At 43.1% G+C, this 25,251-nt stretch overlaps 1 pseudogene; it reads right to left on the bottom strand.

Annotated features, from left to right (window-relative positions):
• Positions 1–18,955: 18,955 nt before the first annotated feature.
• LOC135054333 (5S ribosomal RNA) lies at positions 18,956–19,073 on the bottom strand (annotated as a pseudogene).
• Between the last annotated feature and the right edge of the window lie 6,178 nt (positions 19,074–25,251).

The raw sequence follows: 25,251 nt of genomic DNA on the forward strand, positions 1-25,251 counted from the left end.
ACCGTAATGCCCCCGACACATTATGCCACACACCGTAATGCCCCCGACACATTATGACAGGAATCGCAATGCCCGTTATACATTATGCTACACACTGCAATGCCCCTGATACATTATACCACATACCACAATGCCCGTGATATAGTATGCCACACACCGCAATGTCCGTGATACATTATGACACACACTGCAATGAACCTGAGACATTATACCACATACCACAATGCCCATGATATAGTATACCACACACCGCAATGTCCGTGATACATTATGACACACACCGCAATGTCCGTGATACATTATGACACACACTGCAATGACCCTGAGACATTATACCACATACCACAATGCCCATGATATAGTATACCACACACCGCAATGTCCGTGATACATTATGCCACACACCGCAATGTCCGTGATACATTATGACACACACTGCAATGAACCTGAGACATTATACCACATACCACAATGCCCATGATATAGTATACCACACACCGCAATGTCCGTGATACATTATGACACACACCGCAATGTCCGTGATACATTATGACACACACTGCAATGAACCTGAGACATTATACCACATACCACAATGCCCGTGATATAGTATACCATACACCGTAATGCCTGTGACACATACCGCAATGCCAGTTATACCCTATGCCACACACCGCAATGCCCGTTATACATTATGCTACACACTGCAATGCCCCTGTTACATTATAACACATACAATGTCTGTGACACATTATGCCACACACCGTAATGCCTGTGACACATTATGCCACACACCGTAATGCCTGTGACACATGACAGGAATCACAATGCCCGTTATACATTATGCTACACACTGCAATGCCCCTGATAGATTATAGCACATACAATGTCTGTGACACATTATGCCACACACCGTAATGCCTGCGACACATTATGCCACACACCGTAATGCCTGTGACACATGACAGGAATCACAATGCCCGTTATACATTATGCTACACACTGCAATGCCCCTGATAGATTATAGCACATACAATGTCTGTGACACATTATGCCACACACCGTAATGCCTGTGACACATTATGCCACACACCGTAATGCCTGTGACACCTGACAGGAATCACAATGCCCGTTATACATTATGCTACAGACTGCAATGCCCCTGATAGATTATAGCACATACAATGCCTGTGACACATTATGCCACACACCGTAATGCCTGTGACACATTATGACACACACTGCAATGACCCTGAGACATTATACCACATACCACAATGCCCGTGATATACAACACACCGTAATGCCTGACACATTATGACACACACCGCAATGTCCATGATACATTATGCCACACACTGCAATGACCCTGAGACATTATACCACAATGCCCGTGATATAGTATACAATACACCGTAATGCCTGACACATTATGACACACACCGCAATGTCCGTGATACATTATGCCACACACTGCAATGACCCTGAGACATTATACCACAATGCCCGTGATATAGTATACAACACACAGTAATGCCTGACACATACCGCAATGCCCGTTATACATTATGCCACACTGCAATGACCCTGAGACATTATACCACATACCACAATGCCCGTGATATAGTATACAGACACCGTAATGCCTGACACATTATGCCACACACCGCAATGCCCGTTATACATTATGCCACACACTGCAATGACCCTGAGACATTATACCACATACTACAATGCCCGTGATATAATATACCATACACCGTAATGCCTGTGACACATACCGCAATGCCGGTTATACCCTATGCCACACTGCAATGCCCCTGAGACATTATACCACATACCACAATGCCCATGATATAGTTTGTCACACACCGTAATGCCTGTGACACATTCTGACACACACCGCAATGTCCGTGATACATTATGCCACACACCGTAATGCCCATTACACATTAAGTCCTACAGTAAGGCTTCTAATTACTTTTAAATTACCTGCTCGTTGCCAGGGGTTTCATGCTCTTGGCTCCATGCACGGTGCCAGGGGTTTTCATGCTCAGGGTGTCATGCTCGTTGCCAGGTGTTTCATGCACTCGGTGTCATGCTCGTTGCCAGGGGTTTCATGCACTGGGTGTCATGCTCGTTGCTAGGGGGTAGTGCTTGTTGCTAGGGCTGTGCTCCCAGTGCCACATATGTCCTCAGTGCCAGATATTCCCCCACGGTGCCAGGTACTCACATGCCCCCAGTGCCAAATATAGCCTCTCCCCCTAGTGCCACATATGCCCCCAGTGCCAGATATTCCCCCACAATGCCAGGTGCTCACGTGCCCCCAGTGCCAAATATAGCCCCCCCCATGTGCCAGGTACACATACAGTGCCATATATGCCCCCTCAGTGCCCCCCCAGAGCCATATATGCCCCCTCAGTGCCCCCCCAGTGCCATATATGCCCCCTCAGTGCCATATATGCCCCCTCAGTGCCCCCCAGTGCCATATATGCCCCCTCAGTGCCATATATGCCCCCTCAGTGCCCCCCAGTGCCATATATGCCCCCTCAGTGCCATATATGCCCCCTCAGTGCCCCCCGCAGTGCCATATATGCCCCCTCAGTGCCCCCCAGTGCCATATATGCCCCCTCAGTGCCCCCCCAGTGCCATATATGCCCCCTCAGTGCCTCCCCAGTGCCATATATGCCCCCTCAGTGCCATATATGCCCCCTCAGTGCCCCCCCCAGTGCCATATAAGCACGCGATGGGGGGGGGGGGCAGTTGGAAGGCTCCTACACTCACTGCAGAGCAGAGCAGTAGTGAATAGACGCTGTGCGCATGCGCACAGCGTCTATTCAGCGCAGACAGTGGGAGAGAGGGCATGCCAGCAGCTCACAGAGCGCTGGGCATGCCCCCTCAGTGACGAAAACGGGGGCGTGGCCCGCGATCGCGGGTCCTCCGCGAAGCCACGCCCCCTTTTCCTAGACCACGCCCCCGACACGCCGGAGACTCAGAGGGACACGGGAGAGGCGCGCGCTGTGCCCTCCGTGTTCCTACTTCGCAGCGGGGGGCTAGTGACAACAGATTGACATGCGGACGCTCGTCCGCATGTCAATCTGCTCTAAATCAGTGGCGGCGCCCCCGCAGCCCCTCGCCCCCAAGCCACCGCGAGGGCTGCGGGGGCAGTAGTTACGCCACTGCTTGTAGGATTCCGAGTCATATGATGATGATGTCCTCCATGACGTGTCTGTCGAAGGCGATTCCCTAACATCATCAGCTAGCATGTGCTCTTATGTGACTAGCATAGCCAAACATTGGGCCGTATGTAATGAAGTCCGAGTTGACTAGAGGTGCAGGTTCCCGGTGAACTCGGACGTTTTTTGAAAGCAGCAATCATGTACAAGGCAAAACCATGTCTTGTAAATGATTGTCGCTTTAAAAAAAACATCCGAGTTCAGCCAGGATCCCGCACCTATATCCAACTCGGACTTCATTACATCCGGCCCCCTGTGTTGAAAATGTGGTTGCAGACAGCACAGTATAACTGTCCGCTCGGGTTGACTGTGTAGTTACAGGAGGGCTTCGAGTGGGTTTTTCAGATTTGCCGACTGGAGTCAAGATCTTCTAAGTGCAAACGTTCAAAGTTGTCAGTTCCTTTTTAACAGCATTTCGCCACTCCGTTCTACCTAGTGCGAGTACTTCCCAGGCGTCCAGAGATGCTTCAAGACATCCTTGCACCACAGGTATTGACCCCCAGCCTCACGTTTTCCACTCAAAAACTCAGCGTAGAAAACCGACTTTGTCAACCTCGAGTCATTCCTACGCACTAGGTGGCCACAACATCTCAACTAGCCCCTCATCAGCAAGTACTCCATGTCATTCAGCTTGGTCCGACGAAAACTCTTGGAGTTTGAAAAACAATTCTGTCATTTCACACACAGAATTGTATTTCCAAAAGCAGCAGCAGTTTGCTGATACGTGTAGCAATTTCGGACTTGAGGCGGTTGTCGTTGCGTATCAAGCCTCCTAGGTACTTAGACAATCCAGCCAGGTTGACAACAGCATCATTTGCAGGTTATGGTATAAAGAGTCAACCTAATTAAAGTTGACAGTCATTAGGTTGACCACTATTGGTCGACATTAACATGGTCGACATGGGGAAATGGTCGACATGGGGAAATGCTCAACACGGGACAGGTAGACACGTGAAAAGGTCGACATGGATTTTTTTACTGTTTTTGGTGTTGTTTTTCCCATAACATGACCATGAACCCCAATTAGTGCACCATGACTGCTTGCATGGCTCGTTTCGCTCGCCAGGTTCAAGGCAAGGTTACTATTCCCAATCGTAGTCCACGTGGATGGTAAAGTATGAAAAAGTAAAAAATCAACCGTGTCGACCATTTTATTGTGGTGATCTTTTTCCTGTGTTGACTATGTCAATGTTGACCAAAGTTTTGAAGAGGAAGACTCTGAATTGGTACATTGTGATCATATATCGCATGTCCGCATTTTATATAACTTTATTTTATAGCTTGTGTGGACAGTAGCTTTTGAAATGAGGAGGATTTCAGGTACCTGTAACACCCCTATACCCTCAAGTGAACATGCCAGTGGTGTGTGCTGGGTTTTACAACACGATAGATGAGATACCATTTATCACTATAGAGAAGCTATACTGACATAGACAATCTCTACTTTTCCGGATTGATATGTTTTGTTCCTGAAGCCCAAGTCAAAGTGTAGAGCATCAGCCCGTCTCTCTGCAGAGCAATGAGCTATCAGCGAGCATCCGTCTTTCCTCCAACCATCTGTCAATTAACAGAGCTGGTACTGTGGGTGTAAAGATGTCCGAGTGCAGGATCACTTAGTATCTTCACGGTAACACCATATTGGCTGCTATATCATGTTAATACAAATTACAGTGAACTTGGATAAAGCATCTTTGTGTCTTTTAATCAAAAGATTTCTCAGTGCATTTCTATAAAAAATCGTAAAAAAGTTTATAAAGCTCTAAGAACTGAATCCACAAAATGTATCCATACTTATAGTCGGACAGCCCATGTAACAAATGGAACTGCATCCTAGGCTCTAATCACTGATAATTCTTTAGACTGTAGAGAATTCATGTAATTTCTGGTAGCTTTTATTAAGGATCGCGAGGAAGAGGTTTTGGTTTGTGCCTCAGGCACTAGAATCACTGGGTGCACACCTTGAACCATGGAAAATACCCCATCAGAGAATTACCATACCATTCAGCAAAGCACAAGGGGGAACGTGTAACTGTAATCCATACATAGGCCCATATGTAGTAGACTGAATTGCAAGCACAGCGAGATTCCAACAATATAGCCTGTATGATTTAAAGCAACAATAATGGAAAAGGCAAAACCAGGTTGGTTGAATTATAGGCGCATTAAATCTCTGGTTTAAATGGCCAGAATGTTCAGGGCTCAGTAAGATGCATTTTGTGAACAAACCCTTCCTGAACATTTGTTATTTGAGAATGCCCCTTCACAACCCCCAGTCTGCCTCTCTGATCGTACATAGCAATACGATCAAAGACAATGTGACTGTATTGCTGGACTTGAAAGTATATGCAAATATATGCAAATGTTCCTCAAATGAGCGTACATTGAACTCTGCATCAGTCCCTTAGACTTCCAAAGGACTGAGGTTTTAGATCTAAAACTGAGAGTGGTGCAAATTTAAGGCACCTAAGCTCCTCTATTTTTAAGACACCTGTTTATTTACTAACTCTCTTACCCTGGCTTCATAACTACTGAAGGAAGTCCAACGGTGGGCCCCTGACCCAGCCTGGTTCCAGTACAAATGCTGCTTGTACCCCTTTGCTAAACAGCCCTGCCTCCAATCATATGTATTACAAGTGGAGCCAAACTTAACCACACTTGCCTTTGACCTGTAGGGCTTAACATTTGCCCTTGAGTCCGGACAGTCCACTAGTGTGCACCAGAAGCATAAACGAAGATTTACATGTTTTCATGAGAAAATCATATATTCTATACAGCAGACCTTGGCAAAGTACGGCCCGCGGGCCACATACGGCACTTTGGCAATCCTTGTCCGGCCCGCATATTTATTCTGGTCACACGGCTCCCCCCCCTTAATCTCACACACACGGCACCCGCGGCTCTCCACCCACAGGCACCCTGCACCACACACTGTGCTGTATCGCTAGGTCACAAAGACCCTGCGATGCAGCTTAACAATTGAGGCCCAGTGACTGCCCGCGAGTCGCAAGTTACAGAGCCGCAGTACACGGGCAGTCACTGCCAGCGGTCCCCGCCTCCTGGGTCCCTAGCAACCAGCGCCTGATGACGTGTATCCCGAGGGAGACGGCTTTGCCCTGTCACTTCCTGCTTAAACTTCGGGGTGCTAGAGAGATCCCGTCAGACCGGCATCCAGGGTGAGTATTGCAGCAATGGGACAGCAACCCGTCATACAGTGCACATTACAAGCCAATAGCAGAAAAAAATTACATTAAAAAGTAGGTTTGTGCTTTCATTATATATTGAGCATAATTAAGTTCAAGTTATCATTGGTTCGGCCCTCCGACACAGTTCAGATTTTTCATGTGGCCCCCTATAGAAATGAATTGCCCACCCCTGCTATACAGTGTATGTTTGATAACAAGACATTTGATTGTGAATAATAATAACAATTTTTCTAGAAATAAAAACTGGTTTTCTGTGCTACAGAAAAAAAAGTAAAATGTTCTCGTTTCCTTCCGACCATTATGTAAATCTCGCAGACCCAAGGCCAAGACCACCTTGCTGGTCCCTGGTAATTATTTTTAACACAAAAGGAGTAACCAGCAATTGTTTCCAAAGTATCAAGTTTTCTTTTTATAGTAATAGCACACTATAAGACTAAAACAAATAGTTTCTTTCCCAGTGATACACGTGTTGCCGATTGGCCGGATCACCCCCATTAGTGGCCTCTTCAGTGATGGCTAACAGTTCAGTTCCACTTCTCATATATCAGTTTAGCTCCATACTTTTTCCATGAACAATTTGTAACTTAACCTTCTGAATTCCTTACACATCTTCCTTAGCCCGAGTACAGGTTATTTGGACCCATAGTCACAGAGTTCTTATGATAATGGCTTTAGGGCTTCCTTTGAAAATGTGGCACCAATGTCTCAGAGAGGGCCTCAGCGAACATCTGTTGCTCTCTGTGTACTAGCTAAGCTGGAGAACCAGATCACCATCAGCTTACGGCTCAGCTTTGTAGCGCACAAATGTAAATCACAGATGGAATAACATATTTTATAGCTTATTACTTTAACCTTTGCTGAATGTCACACATGAAACAAATGTTCTCATGAAATCTATTGACAGCCTGATATAATGTATAGGAATACAATTTCCTATAGGAAGCTTCAAGAAATAAATCATTGTGTTTAGTGAAGTTGTTTTTCTTACAGTCTATCTAGCTACAGCGATATGAGTGAAGGCTATGTAGATATTGGCTCTTTGTATTTTGCAAAAACTGTATGGAAGATTTTCTTTCTCTCCCCCTCATCATCTCTCTCTCTCTCTCTCTCTCTCTCTCTCTCTCTCACTATCTCTCTCTCTCTCCCCTCTCTCTTTCCCAACTCTTTCTAACTCTCTCACTCCCCCACCACTCTATCTCATTCTCTCTCCCTCCCACACTCTGCTACCATCTTTTTCTCCCTTTCTTCCTCCCCTCTTTCTAACTATCTGTCTCCCCTTCCTCCCCTCTTCTCCTCTCATACTTTCTCCTTCTTTCTCATTTTCTCTCCATCTCCATCCTCTTCTATCTCTCTCCCTCTCTCTCTCTCTCTCTCTCTCTCTCTCTTTCTTTATATGCCTTTTCTTTCTAATGACCCACATACATTGCGGGCCCATTTCACAGAACTGCCAATTGGCATCCAGTGATAATTGATGATCCATCAGGGATTTAGGGAATTTAAAAGTATTAAAAATCCCTGATTTCATTACCTAGCCATCGGGGGATCTGCAAATAGTGACAATTTGTTTCTGATGTGGTTGCTGATGTATGGGGGCTGTGTCGGACTTACTAACCGGGGATCTGCTTCCGGTCCATTTATGCCGGGATTAGAGGCACCCAGTTCTCTGCATTCACACCTGCAATCACCTATGATGCAGGTAGCGGGTGTAAAGAGCTGGGTGCTTCTAAACATTGTCCTTGCATAAATGGACTGGAAGCGGTTTCCCAGTCAGCCAGTCTGATGCTATATGGGGACCACATCGCTTTCTGCCCTCCTCTCTCTCTCTCTCTCTCTCTCTCTGTCTCTCTCTCCACTTCTCTCTCCCACTGTCTCTTTCTCTCACTCTCTTCTCTGTCTCTTCTCTCTCCCTCTTCTTCTGTCTCCCCCCTCTATATATGTCTTTCACTTTCTTACACCAATTTCTACCCCGCATCCCCCTCTCTCTCACACTCCCCTCTCTATTTCCCAAATCTTTCTAACTCTCTCTCTCCCCCACCACTCTCTCTCAGTGTCTCTCCCTTCCACTTTCTGCTTCATCTTTCTCTCTCTTTCTCTCTCCCCTCTTTCTAACTATTTGTCTCCCTTTCCTCCCCTCTCTCCATCTTTCGCTCTCTTTTCCTCTCACAATTTCTTCCTCTTTCTAATTCTCTCTCCATCTGCACACTTCTCTCTCTCTCTCTCTCTCTCTCTCTCTCTCTCTTTATATCCCTTTTCTTTCTAATGGCCCTCATACATTGCAACACCGTTTCCCAGAACTGCCAATTGGCGTCCAGTGATGATTGCCGATCCATCAGGGATTTAGGGAATTTAAAAATGTTAAAAATCCCTGATTTGACGACCCAGCCATCGGAGGATCTGCAAATTGTTGCTGATGTATGGAGGCTGCGTCGAACTGGCTGACTGGGGAATCGCTTTTATTTATTTATGCCTGGACATGTTTAGAGGCACTCGGTTCTCAGCACTCGCACCTGCAATCACCTACGATGCAGGAAGCGGGTGTAAAGAGCCGGGTGCTTCTAAACATTGTCCTGGCATAAATGGACTGGAAGCGAATCACCGGTCAGCCAGTCCGACGCGCTGTATGGGGGCCATAACACTCTGCCCTTCTCTCTCTCTCTCTCTCTCTCTCTCTCTCTCTCTCTCTCTCTCCCTTTCTTTTTCTCTCACTCTCTAATCTGCCTCTTTCTCTCTGCCTCTTCTTCTGTCTCCCCCCTTTATATATCTCTCTTTCACTTACTCCCCCCACTTTCTACTCCACATCCTCTCACTCTCCCTCCCATACTCCCCACTTCACCTCTCTACACCTTTTTTCCAGTTGCATTTGTTTAATGCATTGTTTCTCATACTCGGCGCTCATCAATCTCTAACAGTGTGTTTTCAAAGTATGCTCTGGAATAATTAGAACCCCCAGTAGATCTATTGTCTTAGTAAACTAACGGTTAGGATTAGGGTTCCATGAGGACTGAGTTTAAGAAACACTGATCTAATGTATATCAAGAATTTACTTATTTCATATATTTACATTTTGTGGCAAGATTTTTGCTTTTTTTAATAAGGTGTTACTAAGCTCAGAGCTCTGTAGTGTCAGTGTTTTTTTTTTCCTGTTGTCCTTTACCTCCTCACATGACACTCCTGTCACTTTTCCACAAGTACCACAATCCTATCCCAGTGCATCAGTCTGAAGATATTGACATCACTTGAGGGACGCAAGGGCCAGTGGTCTGAACTATAACAGACAATACGCGAAAGAAAATAAGATTTTAAACCTACCGGTAAATCTTTTTCTCGTAGTCCGTAGAGGATGCTGGGGACTCCGTAAGGACCATGCGATAGACGGGCTCCGCAGGAGACATGGGCACTTTAAGAAAGACTTTAGGTATGGGTGTGCACTGGCTCCTCCCTCTATGCCCCTCCTCCAGACCTCAGTTAGAGAAACTGTGCCCAGAGGAGACGGACAGTACGAGGAAAGGATTTTTGTTAATCCAAGGGCAAGATTCATACCAGCCACACCAATCACACCGTATAACTTGTCATATACTAACCAGTTAACAGTATGAAAACAACATAGCATCAGTCCAAGACAGATGAAACTATAACATAACCCTTATGTAAGCAAAACTATATACAAGTCTTGCAGAAGTATTCCGCACTTGGGACGGGCGCCCAGCATCCTCTACGGACTACGAGAAAAAGATTTACCGCTAGGTTTAAAATCTTATTTTCTCTTACGTCCTAGAGGATGCTGGGGACTCCGTAAGGACCATGGGGATTATACCAAAGCTCCCAAACGGGCGGGAGAGTGCGGATGACTCTGCAGCACCGATTGAGCAAACAGGAGGTCCTCCTCAGCCAGGGTATCAAACTTATACAACTTTGCAAAGGTGTTTGAACCCGACCAAGTAGCAGCTCGGCATAGTTGTAGTACCGAGACCCCTCGGGCAGCCGCACAAGACGAGCCCACCTTCCTAGTGGAATGGGCCTTAACCGATTTTGGTAACGGCAATCCAGCCGTAGAATGCGTCTGCTGAATCGTGTTACAGATCCAGCGAGCAATAGTCTGCTCTGCAGTCTTTAGGCATTCTAACCGTTTGATATAATCACAATTGAAATATATGCTCTCTGAATGTGACGTTTACCTTCCCATGTGAATTTAAGAAATGTATCACCATAGAGAGAATCTTTGAATGTTTTTGGTGATCAGTTGAACGCATGCCTTAAAACACAGAGACAGTGTATCAATTTATCTGTTCTCTTGTATGAACTGCTCCTTTTGGCCACAATTGTATCTCAACCGTTGTGGATACAAAATGTATTAAATTACATCTGTACGACCACTGCAGTCTGGACAATAGACTGACAGACAGTGTGTACGCATGTTACAATTCATATTTTTACCACCTTTTCATGCATCCACAAGATTGAGGGTAACCTTGAAGAACCAAGCAGGGGTTTCCTTAAGGTAATTATGAAATCTATCAATGTGATCTGTACTAACTATTATAGTTTCACGGCGTAGAAAGGCTCCCTATGCAAACAGTAACACGTACTCTCTAAATAACAGTTTATGTCAGACTCACGTCAGAGATCTGAGACTAAATTAGTCGTGCGAATAGGCAATATTCATACCCAATAGCATAGCTAATACTCAATAATATATCACTAAGTTTGATAACAAAATATACTTTTCTGCCCCTATTATTCCGGTAATTTAACCAGTATCTGAACATTTGAAATTTGGGGCTACTATTTTACAAAGGTTCTACTCTCAGGCTATCAAATATATCCATGTGCCTGGACATAGAGATCTATTTTAAATTATGAAATAAAAGTTACATTTTATTAACTAATAAACATTACAAAAGAGTGCGCCACACACTAAGCTTCTTTTTTAGTGTAGTACCCACTAGTGATGAGCGGATTGGTTTACACTAATTACCCCTAAAAATTTTGATTTACCAGCTGTAGCTGTGGAGACCAGGCCCGAGAGACCTTCCCCAAACACTTCCTCACCCTTGTAAGGTAAAACCTCCATATGCCTCTTTGAGTCGGCATCACCTGTCCATTGCCGGGTCCCTAGGACTCGTCTAGCAGAAATCGACATAGCGTTGATTCTGGAACCCAGTCGGCCAATGTCTCTTTGAACATCTCTCATATATAAGACAGCATCGTTAATATGACCCCGGGTCAATAAAATGGTACCCTTATCCAGGGTATCCATTTCCGTCGATAAGGTACCTATCCACGCTGCTACAGCGCTACAAACTCCAGCCGACACTATTGCCGGTCTGAGTAAGGTACTAGAATGTGTGTAAATGGACTTTAAGGTAGCCTGCTGTTTGCGATCAGCAGGATTCCTGAGGGTAGCCATATCTTGGTATTGCAGCTTTACTCTTTTGGATAAGCGTGTCCACGCTCCCCCCCCCCCCCCCTTGGGGAAGATTCTCACCGTATCCTGTCCTTAGCGGGAAAGGATACACCCTAAGAATCCTTTTAGGAATCTGCAGTTTCTTGTCTGGAGATTCCCAAGCCTTTTCAATAACTCGTTCATGAGATGGGGGGAAAGGTTACCTCAGGTTTCTTTACCCTATACATGTGTACCCTCGTGTCAGGGACAGGGGGTTTCTCTGTGATATGCAAAACATCTTTTATTACAATAATCATATATTGAATACTATTTGCCTATTCTGGCTGTAACTTTGCATCATCGTAGTCGACACTGGAGTCAGAATCCGTGTCGGCGTCAGTGTCTACTATTCTGGATAGTGGGCGCTTTTGAGACCCCGGAGGTCCCTGTGACATAGGGGAAAGGCAGGGTTTGACGCCTGTACATTCCCTAGACTCAGTGCAATAAATTTACATTAGCACTAAAACATTCCACATATCCAACCAGTCAGGTGTCGGTGTTGCCGACGGAGACACCACAGTCATTAACTCCACCTCCTCCCTATGAGAGCCTTTTACCTCATACATGCCGACACACGCGTACCGACACACCACACACTCAGGGAATCCTCTTATCTGAAGACAGTTCCCCCACAAGGCCCTTTGGAGAGACAGAGAGAGAGTATGCCAGCACACACCCAGCGCTATGACCCAGGAGAAAAAACACACAATATGTTTACCCAGATAGCGCTGTTATTTTTATTTTTGCGCCAAATTATGTGCCCCCCCCCTTCTTTAAAACCCTCTTTCACTGTGGATAAGCAGGGGAGCTTCCTCTCAGCGCTGTGCTGTGGAGAAAATGGCGCTGGTGAGTGCTGAGGAAGAAGCCCCGCCCCCTCAGCGGCGGGCTTCTGTCCCACTAAAATATATAAAAAACTGGCGGGGGCTCCTTATATATACAGTGCCTAGCTGTATAAATCATCTTTTGCCAGAAATTGAGGTTATATTGCTGCCCAGGGCGCCCCCCCCCTGCGCCCTGCACCCTTACAGTGACTGCCGTTTGTGTGTGCTGTGTGGGAGCAATGGCGCACAGCTTAACTGCTGTGCGTTACCTCAGTGAAGATCTGAAGTCTTCTGCCGCCTCTGAAGTCTTCTTTATTCTCATACTCACCCGGCTTCTATCTTCCGGCTCTGTGAGGAGGACGGCGGCGCGGCTCCGGGACGAACTCCAGGGTGAGACCTGTGTTCCGACTCCCTCTGGAGCTAATGGTGTCCAGTAGCCTAAAAAGCAGAGCCTTGAAACTCACAGAAGTAGGTCTGCTTCTCTCTCCTCAGTCCCTCGATGCAGGGAGTCTGTTGCCAGCAGGCTCCCTGAAAATAAAAAACCTAACTAAAATACTTTCTGACAGGAAACTCAAGAGAGCTCCCTGTAATGCACCCAGTCTCCTCTGGGCACAGTATCAAACTGAGGTCTGGAGGAGGGGCATAGAGGGAGGAGCCAGTGCACACCCATACCTAAAGTCTTTCTTAAAGAGCCCATGTCTCCTGCGCAGCCCGTCTATCCCATGGTCCTTACGGAGTCCCCAGCATCCTCTAGGACGTAAGAGAAAGATATACACAAAACTCCCTATGTTTGTACAGAGGAATAACTTTTAGGGGTAGCATTATTTATTAATTTAAATAATAGGTATATTAGGTTCAAATTGGCAAAGAAGGATAAAATAAATGTTTTCATATTCTTCACTCATCATTACCTTAAGGCAGTGTTTTTCAACCACTGTGCCGTGGCACACTAGTGTGCCCTGAGCAGTCTCCAGGTGTGCCGCCAAAGAAGCAGAGCCAGGCCTGTCAGTGTTTTGCCGCTACTGAGGCCCTGGAACGATCAATACTGGTGGGTTTGGTGGTTGCAGAGCCAGTTCTAATTTTGGGCCCGGGCAGTGTTGGGCTCTTCTGTCTTACCTCAGATGTGGCTCAGGCATTATCTATGGAGAAGCTGCGACATGACATCCTAGGACACGCAACTGCACTATGTATCACCATTATATTTGAGTGTGCCTTGGAAATATTTAAATCTTGTACAGTGTGCCGCAATTTATAAAAGGTTGAAACTCTCTGCCTTAAGGTAATGATGAGTGAAGAATATTAAAACATTTATTTTATCCTTCTTTGCCAATTTGAACCTAATATACCTATTATTTAAAATAATAAATAATACTACCCCTAAAAGATTTCCCTGTATATATGGAGCAAGGTAAATAACTCTTCTGCAGAAAGTGGTCGCAGTAGCACTTATGGGGCAGATGTATTAACCTGGAGAAGGCATAAGGAAGTGATAAACCAGTGATGAGTGCAAGGTGATAACACACCAGCCAATCATCTCCAATATGTAAATTAACAGTTAGGAGCTGATTGGCTGGTGCATTTATCACCTTGCACATATCACTGGTTTATCACTTCCTTATGCCTTCTCCAGGTTAATACATCTGCCCCATAATGACTTATGACTGCTGATGTTATGTCACCAAGGTGCTGTCTGCAAATACCAAACTACACAGTAGGCCCGGATGGGTATAGTCTCCGTAGCCGCAAAAGTACCTAGAGAATCTGTATACGAGAAAGGCTGCATCCAACCATAGACCCAAAAATACACATGACCACAGATGAATACAATGTACATGATATGTATTTATCACTATAATTACATGTCAGGCCCAGCTCTGGTTTGTATATATTGTTTTATTATGTAGGTGGGGAGGGCAGTGGAATAGGGGTGTGGTATGAAAGATCTACAATGTCTAGGTGGACAGTGATTAGGTCGACCCCATATGATCAGAAGGTCAACATGGACAAAAGGTTGACTTTTGACAGGTTGACATGGACAGGTTAAAAAATCAGCATGACAATGGTCAACACATTTTTAAAAAAAATTATTTTTGGGGTTAGTGTGGATAGTTTTCTAATCTGGGACCACCATTTGTAGAAACGCCTTTGCTTGCTATACTTCAGGTGCGGTGTCTTGCTCCGCTTCGCACGACACAAGGTTACTAAAAGTTATGATTTTGTGACATGGATAGTCAAGGATGGAAAAAGTCCAAAATCATGAAAAAAACACTAAAAACATGTGTCGACCATATATGTGTGTCAACCATTGCCATGTTGACAATTTAAACCTGTTGACCGTTTGCCCATGTCGACATTCCCCAGTGTCAACCTTTTGTCCGTGTCGACCTTTTGTCAATGTTAATGCATGTCGACCATATGGTGTCGACCTATTGACTGTCAACCTAGACATTGGCAATCTAAAGTCCAGATCCCGTGGAATGGCTGGAGAAGACTTCATTGTTACCGCATGTCACTCACGATTGCGTAAGGCATTCCAGGGTCTATGTAGAGTCAGTATTGCACCAGTTTGCATATCTTAACGTTACATTGCGCAACTGTACATACTGTACATGCCCCTATGCAGACATGCATGCATTTAGCATGTATCAAACCTTGTGAGTGGAGAGTCAGATCAGGGGTGGGCAGGGACCTTCTCAACTACAGCAGCCATAGGGGGTCATTCCGAGTTGATCTCTAGCTGAAAATGTTCGCTGTGCTGCGATTAAGTAAAAAACCGGCACTTCTGTGTATGCATATGCGGCGCAGTGCACACAAGCGACATACTTTCACAACGGTCAATGTAATTTCGCACAATGTCTAGCGAAACTTTTCAGTCGCAATGGCCGCCGCAGAGTGATTGAAATGAAGTGGGCGTTTCTGGGTGTCAACTGACCGTTTTCAGGGAGTGTTCGAAAAAACGCAGGCGTGTCTGGGCGTACGCAGGGCGTGCTTGTGACGTCAAATCCGGAACAGAACAGTCTGAAGTGATCGCAAGCGCTGAGTAGGTTTTGAGCTACTCTGAAACTGCACAAAAAATTTTTGTAGCCGCTCAGTGATGCATTAGTTCGCACTTCTGCTAAGCTATAATACACTCCCAGTGGGCAGCGGCATAGCGTTTGCACGGCTGCTAAAAACAGCTAGCGAGCGATCAACTCGGAATGACCCCCGTAGTCCAAAAAAGTGTGTTCCTGAAATTGCACACAAGTAATTATGCGCATATACACCTGTTAGGAGGCTGGTCTTTTGCACCTCCAGCAGAGCAGATACACGATGGTGACCTGTAGGAAACTAGTAGCAATGCTTACTGTACGTATAGTTATTTTGCTACAACAATGCATCAGTAAGTAACCAGCACATGCTTTGGTCTGTATGTAGGGATTATCCCCCTTGCGTTAACTTAACATGAGTGAATGAAGAATGCGGAGTCTAGAGGCTGCTGCTGATCCCGGCTGCAGTGGCGCGGGATCATCCCATTGCTGACTGCATGCTTCTAATTCTGTTGCCCAAAGACTAATAAGATCATACTTTTTGAATTTCACATTTTATCTTACGCCAAATTGTGCACCCCTGATTTATTCTGCATGTGACATTCCTGAATGTCACTTCCACCGTGTTCCTAGAGGAACACCCAATTCAAATCAAAGAGCCTCAAGACTAATGTATTAACAGAAGTGTGTGCATTGCCTTAATCTGCAGAACATTCACAGGTGTTTTACAATCAAAGCTTGTCAGTTCCAGCACTTGACTATATCACCGACAGACAATCTAGTGAGTAACCTTCTATAAATCATTTCCAGCTCTCCATAACAGTGAAAGGCATAGGGTTTCATGGGATATGCTACACTGGAAATCCTGCTCCTGTTCCTGCACATTGTCTGCCGTGCATATTACATACCAAGAACTCAGATAGTCAATACATTAGAGATTCAGGCACCGTTGTTTTTACAGCCGGATGATGTTATTGCTGTTAAACTCTAGCTTGGTTAGATGATACTGAGGTATATTTTAAAGAGCAAGTACAATAAAGTGCAATTATTTATTCCTTTCCGGCAAAGGTCTATATAATAACTGTGTCCAAAGTGCTAGAAGGAAGAAGGCTTTTATAAACCTGATCTGGGTTCAATTGATGGATTTTATATAGGGAAGAAAAATACTACCAAGAAAATGTGCCTTTCCCTCAATATTTTTTAAAAGATTGTGACCCTTAAACAAAACAACAACAAATTTGGTTCATATTAGTGCATAAGTAGGCACATTTTTATATCTGACAATGAACACACTGGAGAACATTATTTATTTCTACGGCACAGTGCACGTGTCTAAATTGCACCACGCATGTATCCCGATTGTGTCCGCGGTTCCGCTCCAGATTAACATTTCTACTATTTGTTACTGCATTTGTTAATCTTTTGAGATCCAGAAATTTGCCACCGTTTCTTTGATATTTACTATAAGTAAATATATTGTGGTTTTGCCAATAACTAATGTGTAGTTTTATGTTGGTGGAACAAAAAAGGTTAGTGGTGTTGGGGCAGATGTTTCCTGGATCAATCTCTGGTGGTCGTAAGACCCGGCCATTACCTCTGTCACCATACAGATTCAGGTGGAGGCACTGACAGAAGTTAAACGAAGAGAAAGTAGGAAGTGTTGCTAAGTGGGCCCCAACTTCACTCAAAGGTGTGCACTAAACGAGAAGGAGATTTGTAAGAGAAGGCACACAGTAGTCAAGTGTTGCTGTGAGGGAGTTGCAGAGTTCAGACCCTAGAGTACAGGTAGCAACCATATGAAGAGGTCTACATAACACTGGACTATATGGGAGGTTGGTGAGAAATAAGCTATCATGGAAAGTGAAATACGTAAATACAATATCTGGAACTTACCAAAAAAAGCAAATGACCCAGGGAAAGGATTTTTGGATGAAAGCAAGATAGAGTTTTTAGTGATACATGTGCTTCAATATAGCACTGCCCACGCCTCTAAGAAATCTCCACAGGCCAAATTATTATTATTATTATTAGTATTATTATTATTATTACATTCTATTTATAAGGTGCCACAAGTGGTTTGCAGTGCCATACATATGGCACACTTTAGAACAATACAGGGTACACAGAACGTAACATTGCAGAAACAGAAAAACTAAAACAGAGCACAGGTAACAATTAGCACCACAATTCTAAATACACAATACAGCTGCGATGTAAGGAAGAAAAGGAGTAATCAGCATACTACTAGGGGAGGGCAGCCATTGGAAAAGATGAACGGTTACCAGTGCGAAGATATGCGGGTATAGAAGGTTGCTGAGTAGGAGAGAGCTGTAATTGAAGTGCAAGAGAAGAGGGTTGTGAGAACAGGAGGCAAGAGGGTCCTGCTCCAAGAAGCTCACAATCTAGGGGGAGGGTGTAGACAGATAGGTGACATGAGTCACAAGCAACAAGGAAAAGGGGAACCGGGCACCGGTGTAATTTATAATGAGATAGGGAGAAGCCAAAATGGACAGGTATTAGAAAAGAAAAAAACTTTTCAATTATAGTCCTTATTGGCGGTGCGCCCAGAGCTAGGAGGTATCTATGCATACAAAAGGAGAAAAAGAAAGCTCTGGTGTGGTCGCACTCTTGAAACAAAAAAAGATAATTCTTTGGATATGAGTTAAGAAATGTAAAAACAATGTTTATTGAAGAATTAATTAAAAGCTATTAACATCCCACTATGATCAAAAGCGTATTTTTTGGTTATTTAAAGATAATTAGATTAATTTATATTATTCTTTATTGGAAACAATTAATAAAGGTATTGGACAAGAGAAAAGGAAATGTTCTGGTCTCGGTAATCACACAAAATAAATTAGAAAGGTTACAGACACTTGATAGTCTAGCAACCGTTTCTACTGACCAGCACAGAAATTCTGTGTTGCTGAAAACAGGGAGATCCAATATTATGTCTTAGAAAGACCAATAAGGGGTCAATGTTGGACAAATTACTGATCACCGGGTGTACCTAGGTCACAAATTCAAATTTGAAGACATTTATTAGACATTTTTAAAGCATGCTGCATACATGGCCGTTGTGGGTAGGGAAAAAAAGGGGGGGTTGGTTGGAGGATGATAGAACAAAGGGAGGGGACAGGGGGAGAGGGGATGGGGGGGAGGGGAGTGGAAAAGTGGTGATCCTGCTGTTGGTGTCCACCCTTCTGATGAAGGGGAATAGTGTCCTTCTCTACAACACCAGGTATTCCCAAAAAGTCTCCTTTGAGGTACTGACCCGGCACAACGCTGCTTAGCTTCCAAGATCGGACGAGATCGGGCATTAACAGCGTGGTATGATAGTAGAGAGGCTATCTACCAATGAGAGTGCACCTATATAAGAAAGGTGAGTAGAAATGTGGAGAAAAGGAGGGGTGAGGAAAATGTGTGGATCTGCTTTCCACGTTAGGCGGGGTGACTCATCTGCCCATTGGCCAGTGATACACCCTGGATCGCGGATGAGAGTCCACAGAAAGGGGCTGGGTCAGTGAAGAATGTCAGTAGGGAATGAAAAAATAGGAGGAGAATAGTATTGCTGGACAAATTGTGTAGATGGTCACAGATAGATTGACCGAGGAGAAAAGAGAGAACAACTAATGTCTCTATATGTGAAAAGAATTTTTTGGCATGTCATTCAAAGGCATGAGAGGTAGATGGACGGTTCCTATGGAAACTGGAACCAGATATGTCCTGTGCATAGGCACCTAGGAGTGCAGTGGTATGAATTCACTGTTTTTGCACAAAGTTTAGCATATGATCTGACTCATATTAAGGTAGGTTTCTAAATTGTATATACTGATGTCAGATATGCTGAATATGTGAGAACCTGTGCAGAGATAATGCAGGTTTACTGTTGATAAGAAAGCAGTGCAATGCACACCTTATTGAACCCGGCTGGATAACCTTTACATGCAGCAAATGATAACCTGTGCAGTAGGTGGAAAGTCCACCGGATTAAGATTGCTAAGTCTATTTAGCATGGTTAAGCTTAACATTTATAAGGTAAAGAATAGCCAAGTTTGATACTCATGATGTGTAGATATCAAATTCCGGGAGCCTCCGGTAATCAGTAAATATCCATAAAGGAATCTCCTGTTTGGATCCTGTGGAAAACGCGTTTCACCCGCTGGGCTTATTCACTTCCGGGTTTTCAGCAACACAGAATTTCTGTGCTGGTCAGTAGAAACGGTTGCTAGACTATCAAGTGTCTGTAACCTTTCTAATTTATTTTGTGTGATTACCGAGACCAGAACATTTCCTTTTCTCTTGTCCAATACCTTTATTAATTGTTTCCAATAAAGAATAATATAAATTAATCTAATTATCTTTAAATAACCAAAAAATACGCTTTTGATCATAGTGGGATGTTAATAGCTTTTAATTAATTCTTCAATAAACATTGTTTTTACATTTCTTAACTCATATCCAAAGAATTATCTTTTTTTGTTTCAAGAGTGCGCCCACACCAGAGCTTTCTTTTTCTCCTTTTGTATGCATGAGTCACAAGCAAGCAGAAGGTGGCCCGAAGGCAGGAAGTAAGTGAGGCAGAGATGGCGCAGACATGAGGCAGAAGGTTGGGAAAGCGGCCTCGAGACTAGGTTATATGGAAGGGTATAAGCTAGCTTGTTGGTTTGCTGAAAGTGCCAATATTTCTGCAATTTAGCCATAAGATTTAAAGCGCCACTTTTTTTAAAGGCAAAACCATCACATAACTAAATTGCCAAAAAATTTGCACATTTGACAACCAGCTGGCTGGTACACTTGGCCCAACATCTACAGAGAAATGTGGTGGTGGTAGCATACTTTTGTGGGACTACTTGTCATCTGCAAGAACTGTGTATTTTATTAAACAGAAGTAAGACTAGATGGTGCACAATGCAGAGAAATGCTGCAAGGAATGTCTGTCATTCTAATAAAAGTATGACGCTTGGCTTAAAAGTCTTCTTCCAGCTTGACAATGATCAGAGGTAGAGGCAGGGTGAATCAGTGGTGCATCTTCAGGTGTAGCGGATCTGAGTGCATGTGCTAATGCCGCAGGTGGCGTCTTTTGTAAAACAAAAAAATCAGTTGTGTATCATCTGGCTTTTTTATCAAAATATAAAATATAAAATACTAGTTTATTGGACCAGTCTCCATCACTGTAGGAGTCATTAGGGGAGAAGGGAAGGTGGGGGGCACTCTCCTTGGTCTCCACAGCTCATGCAGTCAGGAGATGGAACAGATTTTCTCCAATTATTATATTTATTAAAAATTAATAAATATTAGTTGGTGAGAGGGAAACATTTGGTTAAGCACTTCACATGCGTTCCTCTTTAAAGTCTATTGATGAGTTGAACTTTGAGTTTTATAAATAAAAATTTAACTCAGTGCTATTATACCATTTGGTTGTGTTTCTATTCTTCTGTATGTTTTTTAATTAGTCTTTGTATTTATGACCTGCAGGGGGCACTGTTGTACCCATTGCCTATGAAATGAGTCAGTCTAATGGGCCCTACACACTGGGCGAGAATACTGAAAGATATGAACGATCTCATTCATTAATGAACGAGATACCGTTCATATGTTTCAGTGTGGAGGCACCAGCGATGAACAATGCACGGCCCAGCGCTCATTCATCGCTGGTTCCCCGTCGCTTGTGCATGCAGGCCAATATGGACGATCTCGTCCATATTTGCCTGCACTGCTATGGAGCCGGGTGACGGGGGGAGTGTACAAACTTTACTCCCCCCGTCACTGCCCCCCGCGCCAGGTCGCCCGTCGACCGTATCCGCCGTCAGGCAGCTCGGCGGCGGATCGACAAATGTATAGGGCCCACTAGGCCAACAAATTCCTGCAAAATAGAAAAGGAAAGACTCCGAAAAAAATGTTAGTTAGCAAAAATAATAAAAATAATCCTGAGTTTTAAATTGGCTTAATTTTTTTTTTTTTTTTTTTACAAAATTCATTCCTTATGTCATATTTGTCCTGTTCTTAAAAATAAATTCAGTGTTGCATTTGGTATTGATTTGATATTTCTGCATTTGCAAATAATAATAATAATAATAATAATAAACATATGTGAGTGATATAGTCCCGTTAGCTAGCCTTCTAATAAGAATAACCTAGGTATATAAACATTTCAAATCTACAAGTTACAGTTTGGGTGCTTATAATTACACTTTGTAAACTTTAAAAGGAAAAATGTGCAACCATATGAAAGTTAATTGGCAGTATTCTCTATAAAAGACAAAGTTTTTATATTTTTAAAAGACCATGGACTTAGAGGTATTTCGTTAGCTCAGTGCTGGACGTTTACGCCAAGAACAACACTTATTGAATTCCTACGGTTTCACTGAAGTACAAGCCAAATTAGAAAAATTTCCAAATTAAGCGTACTGTATGTGAAAACTCACTGGAAGGTAAAATAACTGAATGTTAAACTGAAGCAAACCGTAAAGTAGTTAGTAATGTTATTTACATTACTATGGAGCTGAACAATACATTATATGTCTCTGGTGACATATATCATATTCTGGCCCCAATATTATTTCAGTTTAGAATAATAGAACATTAAATAAATCTATGTGGTAAAATAATAATATGCACATATTTCATTATTTTATTTTTAACTGTAAACATATAAAATTGTCTTGTTCACTTATGCATTTTTTCCAGATGGAAAGTATTGTTTTTAAATGCTTAACTTTCATGTCACTATTTATTCTTTTTATTATATAAGTCAGGGTCAAATTGTCTGGTCCCGGACTGCGAAGTTATGAAGGAACTTTTGGGCAATTCCATGAAAATATGGACATAGGGACTTATTCAAGTTTGTTAGCAAACCAAAAAAGTACACTAATGGGCAAAACCATGTTGCACTGCAGGTGGGGCAGATGTACTGTAACATGTGCAGAGATAGTTAGATTTGAATGGAGTGGAGGTGTTCAAACTGAGATCTAAATTGCAGTGTAAAAATAAAGCAGCCAGTATTTACCATGCACAGAAACAATATAACCCACAGAAATCCAAATCTCTCTGCACATGTTATATCTTTTACCCCCTGCAGTACAATATGGTTTTGCCCATTAGTGTGCTTTTTTGGTTTGCTAACAAACCTGAATATCCCCCTTAGAGCCTAAAACATAAAAATCAACACATGTAAATTATTAATCAGTGAAGTGCTCTATTTTGCTAAAAGAGGAAAATAATTTTGATTTGTGATCTAGTGCTTCATATTAGGGTTTTGTTTTAACTATCAGTGTCCACTAAATGAAAACAGTATTATGGCTTTCATTCATTTGCATATAAAGCTATGAAAATATAGCTGTTTGATTCAAATTATCACATAATATCTCAATATCAAGGTTAATATAATGGAAATAAGACAATTTAACAAATCATAAATAATTAAGGGAAACAGTTACTAAGCAGTGATAAGAGCGGAGAAGTGAGCCAGTGGAAAAGTTGCCCCATCAACCAACCAATCAGCAGCTCTGTATCATTTAATAGTATGCAAATTATAGATGTTACTTCAGTGCTGATTGGTTGCCATGGGCAACTTCTCCACTCTTATCACTGATTAGTAAATGTGCCCCTAAATCTCTATGATGTGGTTACATTAAAATGTACAACAGTAAAGGTGATTCCGTTACCAAAGAAGGTAAAAAAAAAAGTTAAATTATTTATTCCGCTTTTGCGATCTCAGATCTTAAATTCAGTTTTAAGTTTCTAAATACAAGCTCATTTTTAAAAAGAGACGCCTCTCACATTTTTTTCTATTTGAGGCAATGGAATTACCATGTTTTTGGTAACGGAATCACATTACAGATGTGTCCTCATACAATTAGCCTCAATAGGCCATAAGACATTAGACATCTGGCACAAGTGAGCAACGCTTGTATGTATATCTGTGTGCAAACCAGCCCTGACTAATTTGGTGCCCTTGGCAAGTTTTAGTCTAGTGCCCCCACCCTCCCCCCACGTTTGAGCTTTTGCGCATGCCTAAGACTAGAATGTGCATGTTAAGGGGCATGGAATCTTGTAAGGAGTGTGGTCACATGGAAGGGTGTGGCCTTGTGGTTCTGTGCTTCCTATCCCCCTTTGTTTCTCTCTAGCCCATACGAGTGTCTCTCCAGCTGTAGCTCCAGGAAGTTGTTTACTAACATATACAGTATATCTTATACAACATGAATGAATCCCTGCAGACTCTGGCCCAGCCCACACAAGTGTCTCTCCAGCCCCCACACTTACCTTTTTTTATGTCTTCTGTACGTTCGCACCTGTGTTCTGGCAGCCCACCATGGCAGCTTATCTGTTCTGCCTGTCTCAGCGGTGGGGCGTGATATGATGCTGCACCGCAATAAACAACCAGAGCAATAAAGTTACAGCAGATGCAATAAAGCTACAGCCTGAAATTGATCATTAGAATTCAGATGTCCACCCTGTCCAGATTCCCCTAGACTTTTGGATGTGAAATTTTTGCTATTTTATTGTTAACTAGCGACCCGTCCCAGCTTCACACTGGAGCAATTTTGAATTTACATGTACTACAAATTATATTCGTTTTCCGTCTCGGCATAATGGTAATACAATATTTAAATTTTACAGCAAGCTACAGAACAGAATTCAGAATTATACACCAGATAAAGATCCAGAATTGTTCTTTCATATTTCCATTTCGTGGTTTAACCATGCTTGCCACTTCCATATGGCTTTAGACAGGAATTCAAGGTATACAAAATATTAAGTGGTACTGCATAATTAATTTAATATGGTAATGTTCAAAAATGGGTGGAATCTTTAGGGCAGCTGAAGGTTTAATTTAAACCTGACATTAGTTAAACCCTGAGGCCATTGGCTCATTGGGGACATGACAACTTGGGGGGTAAGGAATGGGTTAAGGTTTACTACACTGTGGTGTGATTGTCTGTTTTTCTGTTAAGTGGTTGTGATTGGTCATTTACAGAGGGGTGTGTCCATTCCTGTTCGGTAATCTCTGTGTGGAACTTCCTGCCCAGCCTCTTTGTTCTTAGGCTTAAGGTTTGCTTGTAGTTTTCCTTTCTTTTATGGCGGTCTTCCGTTGTTTTTGATTGATGCTTTAGTGTTGGCGGCATGAGCGTCTGTCGCTGTATTTGTGTTGATTTCAGTCTTGTTAAATAGGTGCACTATACTTTAGTTTGGTTGCACCACTTGTCCATGTGGGTCCACTATAAGTTGTTTCTAAGGAAGGTGTTTTTTTTCATTTGTGTGTGTTTTTTTATAGTTTGTCAACCGTTCTTTATTTACCACCATACAGTACTTTTCTCCTCTTCCCCCTGTCCCTTATTTTTATCATATTAATTTGATATATTTTTATAGCAATTAATGTCTCTGTCTTTTTATTATGATTATTTGGTTACGTATATGTTAATTGTTAGAATTTAATTTGGCATCACATGAGCACGTCTTAAACTAGGCCCTTAGGTAGCTCATTTATTTAGCATTTAGCTTTTAGCATTAGCAAACAAC

Source organism: Pseudophryne corroboree, chromosome 2 (genome assembly GCF_028390025.1).
Source record: "Pseudophryne corroboree isolate aPseCor3 chromosome 2, aPseCor3.hap2, whole genome shotgun sequence".
Classification (NCBI taxonomy): Eukaryota; Metazoa; Chordata; class Amphibia; order Anura; family Myobatrachidae; genus Pseudophryne; species Pseudophryne corroboree.